Source organism: Colobus angolensis, unplaced genomic scaffold (assembly GCF_000951035.1).
Source record: "Colobus angolensis palliatus isolate OR3802 unplaced genomic scaffold, Cang.pa_1.0 Scaffold382, whole genome shotgun sequence".
NCBI classification, from domain to species: Eukaryota; Metazoa; Chordata; class Mammalia; order Primates; family Cercopithecidae; genus Colobus; species Colobus angolensis.
In genome coordinates this window covers 685,755-691,694 of record NW_012117177.1, presented here as the reverse complement: position 1 = coordinate 691,694, position 5,940 = coordinate 685,755, and positions in this window count along the sequence as shown.

Below are 5,940 nucleotides of genomic sequence, written 5' to 3'. Positions count from 1 at the left end.
CCTTATGTTGTTCAGGCTGGAGTGCAGTGGTTATTAACAGGCACAATCACAGCACACTACAACCTAGAACTCCTGGGCTCAATTGTTCCTCTCACTTCAGCCTCCTAAGTAGCTGGGATTTGCAGTGTATCTTGAATGTGAAATATCTTCCCATTGTCCAGGCATAATTTCCCACTTTTATTCACGCGATTACGCATCTATGTCTGTAAATCTGGAACTAATCTGGGCAATCTTGGTGAAAAAAAGTCAGTGATTGCCAGGAGTTGGTTTTTATGTGTCCAATCTACTATCCAAATCCCTTGGTTAGTTTAGGTATGCATCCCATTTAGAACTTGATATGATTTGGTATTATATGTGATTGGCATGTGTATATTTTCCTTTCTGCTTAATATTTTTAATTGTATGAGCAAGGAACTTCATACGTGTGTTGATTACTCCTGGGGACCAGGGCCGAGTGAGACTGTGACTCTACTTTTACCCTGAATCCTGCTGTGTTAGGATTCTCTCCTCTGGAAGCTGTGGTGCTGAGCCCTAGTGGTTTTATGCAGTCCCTCCCCTTTTCCTCCCCTGTGGCAGTCACTGCTTGGCCAACTAGGTGGGTAAAAAGAGGAGTCTGCTGTCAATTCAAGGGACTTTATTTGTGCTACTGCAGAAAGAAGCATGTTATGAAACCACTTTCTTCTCATGACCTTCCCTAAAATCTTGAAAAGTAGAAATGTCATCTGGCTGTTGAATGTAAGGTTCATCTGAGAGACGTGCTTGCCCTTCCCCCAGGTGTCTATAATTTCCCTAAACCTGCCCAACTGGGGATGTCATGTAGATAGATTCATACTTTAATTCTAGGACTACTCTAGTACCTAATTGTCTTGGCTTAGACATGTTATCATTCCTAACGTTGAGCAACTTTCCTATGAAAAGGGCAGGGGTATTTTGTTTTTATTGTTTTTCTCACTTCCAAAACCAAGACACTTTTCTTGTAGATAAAAATGGAAAATACCTGAAAGGAATACAATCTTCAAAAAACCTTAAAATTTTATTATGCACAGATAAGCACTGTCAACATTTGAATGTTTTTTCAGAAATTATATTATGCAAATGTAACTATATATTTAAGAATAGAAATAAAATAGTATCCTACTTTTAGGTTTGTAAACTGCTTTTTAATGACAAATATATATTGTGAAGGTCAACCCACACTAACAAAATCCACATTATAATAAAAAATGGCAGTAGAAACAGTATTAGTCAATCCGGGTATGAAATAATTATAGAAATGGTTAATATTTATTGTGATTTTTCTCAGTTCCTGACACTGCTGTAATACTAAACCCATACTTCATTTAATCCTCACCACCATATATAAAGAGGAGCAGTTGTTTCCAACTTTAAACATAAGAGAACTGGGGTACAATAAGGGTAGGGCTAGCAAGTTGTGAGGCTGAGATTTGAACACAGGCTCTGTGGTTCCTGAGTAAATTTATCTAACCAGCATGTGCTATTCCTGCTCATTAGATCTCCAGCCTTACTGTTGATCAGGGCACAGCAAAACAAAACAAAACAAAAAACAAAAAAACAAACAAGCAAAAGAAAAGCTAACCAAAACTAAGGCTTTGTATTAAGTTTCCTATTCATAAGTGGGAGCTGAACAATGAGAACACATGGACACAGGGAGGGGAACATCACACACCAGGGCCTATCAAGGGGGGGGCTAGGGGAGGGATATCATTGGGAGAAATACCTAATGTAGATGATGGGTTGATGGGTGCAGCAAACCACCATGGCACGTATATATGCAGGAAATCTGCATGTTCTGTACATGTACCCAAGAACTTAAAGTATAATAATAATTTTAAAAAAGAGTCTTTGCAGATGTAATCAAGTTAAGATAAGACTATTAGGGTGAGCTCTAATCCAATATGACTTGTGGTCATATAAGATAATGAAAATGCCACTAAAGACAGAGACACACAGGGAGAGCAACATGTGGTGACAGAGGAAGAGACTGGAGTGATGTCCCTGCAAGCAAGCAAGCAATATCAAGGATCTATGGCCATCACCAGATACTAGTAACAGGAAAGGAAAGATTCTTCCCATAGACTCAAAAGGAGCAAGGCCCCATCGACACCTGGACTTCAGATTGATATTCCTTGAGTTCCATGTTTTGTAGACAAAAGGTTATTGACATTCTTGGGTGTTTCAAAAGTGTTGCATCCAGAACTGTGAGAGACTAAATTTCTGTTATCTTAAGCCACAAGTGTTTGGTACTATGTACAGCTGAGAACATACAGTGTTTGGTTTTCTGTTCTTGTGTTAGTTTGCTGAGAATGATGGTTTCCAGCTTCATCCATGTCCCTGCAAACGACATGAACTCATCCTTTATTTATTTATTTATTTGTTTTTGAGATGGAGTCTCGCTCTGTCACCCAGGCTGGAGTGCAGTGGTGCAATCTCAGCTCACTGCAAGCTCCACCTCCCGGGTTCATGCCATTCTCCTGCCTCAGCCTCCCAAGTAGCTGGGACTACAGGCGCCCACCACCATGCCTGGCTAATTTTTTTTTTGTATTTTTTTTAGTAGAGATGGGGTTTCACTGTGTTAGCCAGGATGGTCTCGATCTCCTGACCTCGTGATCCACCCACCTCAGCCTCCCAAAGTGCTGGGATTACAGGCATAAGCCACCATGCCTGGCCAAACTCATCCTTTTTTATGGCTGCATAGTATTCCATGGTGTATATGTGCCACATTTTCTTTATCCAGACTATCATTGATGGGCATTTGGGTTGGTTCCAAGTCTTTGCTATTGTGGATAGTGCCGCAGTAAACATACGTGTGCATGTCAAAGACTCTATTTTTAAAATAAGGTCACATTCACAGGTATCTGGGGTTAGTACATCAATGTATCTTTTGGGGGAACAAAATGCAACCAAACGATAATACCTTGATTTTTCCCAGTGAACTAGGCAAAAATTAAAGCATTGATAATTATCAGTGTGAGTGGGAATTTGGGGAAAGTATACCCTGTTATAATGTAGATGAGGTTCCCACAAAATCTTCTCTCCCTTTCTGAGTCTCAGGAACATTCCTCATTCTAAATATCAGTGTCTTTCCTGTGCTTAGGGCTGAGAATGCTTAAGTTTCACCACCATTTTATTATTTTGTAAAATTGCAAAAGCAGTAGCTATTTATTATAGTTAAAAATAGATAGCATAGGAGAGGAAATAATTAACATTACTCCCAAACAGAACACTCAAAGACAAGCCCTGGTAATGAGTTTATCTGTATAAATTCTTTTAGAAGTTTCCTTATTCAGGTATTTATATATTTAAGCAGAACTGCATGCATTTATATATTTATTCATGAAAGACAAAGTTTCATTCTACTTACTTTCATCCTATTTACTTTTGTAACCTGCTTGTCTAACAAACAACATACATGAAAGGTTGTGAGTAAATATCAGGCTGCACCATAGGGATAACAGAGATACTAATGGCCCATAAAGATAGAGAAAAAGAAATAAAAATGGCTAAAATATGTTATGATCCGAGTGATTTTTAGGTATTGGGTCATTTGGTGCTTGTAGTTCCCTCACAAAGTAGATACTGTGGCTAATCTCCATTTCATAGATGAAAAACTGAGGGACAGAGAGAATAAGGACTTTGCCTGAGACCACACAGTTAGGGAGTGGGACAATTGGATTTATGTCCAGTACATCATGCTCCGGAGTCTGAGAAACTGTGAAATCTCTGTTGTTAGGTGAAAGATGCAACTGCACAAGCAAGGATATTTTAGGAGCTCATTAAAAGGAGTATTTTGGCCGGGCATCCCAGCATTTTGGGAGGTTGAGGTGGGCGGATAAGGAGGTCAGGAGTTTGAGACCAGCCTGACCAACATGGTGAAACCCTGTCTCTGCTAAAAATACAAAAATTAGCCAGGCGTGGTGGTGCATGCCTGTAATCCCAGCTACTCAGGAGGCTAAGGCAGGAGAATTGCTTGAACCCAGGAGGGCAGTGAGCTGAGATTGTGCCACTGCACTCCAGCCTGGGCAACAGAGCAAGACTCCGTCTAAAAAAAAAAACTGCTCATGATGAAAAAAACTGGTCATAATGAAAACAGGTGGAATATGACCTTGGAGAGCATCTTCATTGCAATTCTGGGGACAGAAACCATAGTACAGTGGGATAAGGAGTCAGTGGGAAGTGAAGAATGTTAACAGAAAATGCAGAAAATTCTTTTTGGTTCTTGACTTTGAAGGGGAAAAGAGAGAGGAAGGGAAGGAAGGAGGGAAGGGAAGGAGGGAGGGAGAGGAAGAGGGGGATGGACAGGGAGAGGGAGAAGGGAGGAGAGGGGAGGGAAGGAAAGGGGAGAGGAGAAAGAATGGAGGGGATGGGGAGAGGGGAGGGGAAAGAAGAGATAGAGAGACAGAGAGAGAGAGAGAGAGAGATCCTGTGACGGATTGGGTGATGAGCGATCCAAAGAGATTTTTTAAAAACTTCAATTCCTTGAAATTTGAGCAAGTTTAAAAGTTGATGTGGAGAAGCCGTCTCATCTCAGATTTAACCTATGAAGTTGCCCATATATTCATTTCCCTTCTTGCTCTCTTATTTCCACTTTTGAGTTAATGAGATACCTCCAATGAACTAGTATGTTTTTCAAGCTCAATACATATTTAATTATTACCTAATAACAGAATGGACAATTGTGTGTTACAGAAATGCTAGTAATTCCTGGATTTTTGTCTCTCAGGAAGGCAGCAAGTCGCTGAAATTTTGATGTGATGTGGCTGAATTATGCATGATCTGAGAACCCTGCACAGGTGACTGCAGGATATGTCCAGAATATTCATATCTATATCTATATATCTACACACACACACACACACACACACACACACACACACACACACACACACACTAAGCAGTGCTGGAGCACTCATTAGACAATCACCGCCCCTTGTGTCCCTGATGCGATCTGTCATGGAGCTCACCAGGTGAGTTCACAAACACACCTGTCTTACCACCATGGGGAAGTGGATTTGGGTCTCCTTACAGGCATGATATTGAACAGTATTTATGAATTATGAAACACTAAAGAATGTGGAGAACATTCTGTTTCTAAAACTTTGAACTGAATGCATATCCGAGAGATTTGCTTCTTTTATCTGAATGTCTGTGTTCTCATCTGGAGAAGCAATGAGAAATGATTTTTCATAATGACTACCTAAGCCCTGAGGCTCAGCCAGCCCCTACTGCTGTGTTCCAACATTTAAAGGACCATTGATGTCCCACTTCATGTCATATTCTCTGAGAGGGTTGTCTCATTAACCCCTCATATAGCTCTGTAAGGATGGTATGGTCAGTCCCATTTCACAGATGACCAACCTCAGGCTTTCAGAGCCTAAGTCACCTCCCCAGGTAAGTGGCAGGATTGGAATGAGGTTCCATCCTTCACCCTCCCTAGGGGACCCTGAGCACCTCCCTTTTAGAAGATGGGCTTCCAGGGCTCGAGAAATGGTCAGATTCCACTCCCCTGCTATTGTGGCCCCACAGGTCCTTACTCCATAACTCCTCTGGGTGATGAGAAAGACAGAGGAGGTGAAATCCTGCGCTTTGTGCCAAGAGACCTGGGTGTAGACCTAGTGTGTAAAAACCCCACTAAGGGCTGTATTAAAAACAAGGGAGAAAACATTTGTAAACTACATCTCAGATATTGGGTTAGTATCCCTGATTTGTGAAACATACTTGGTAACAAAACAATTGGCAGCCAGGTGTGGTGGCTCAAGCCTGTAATCCCAGCACTTTGGGAGGCCGAGACGGGCAGATCACGAGGTCAGGAGATCGAGACCATCCTGGCGAACACGGTGAAACCCCGTCTCTACTAAAAAATACAAAGAAACTAGCCGGGCGAGGTGGCGGGCACCTGTAATCCCAGCCACTTGGGAGGCT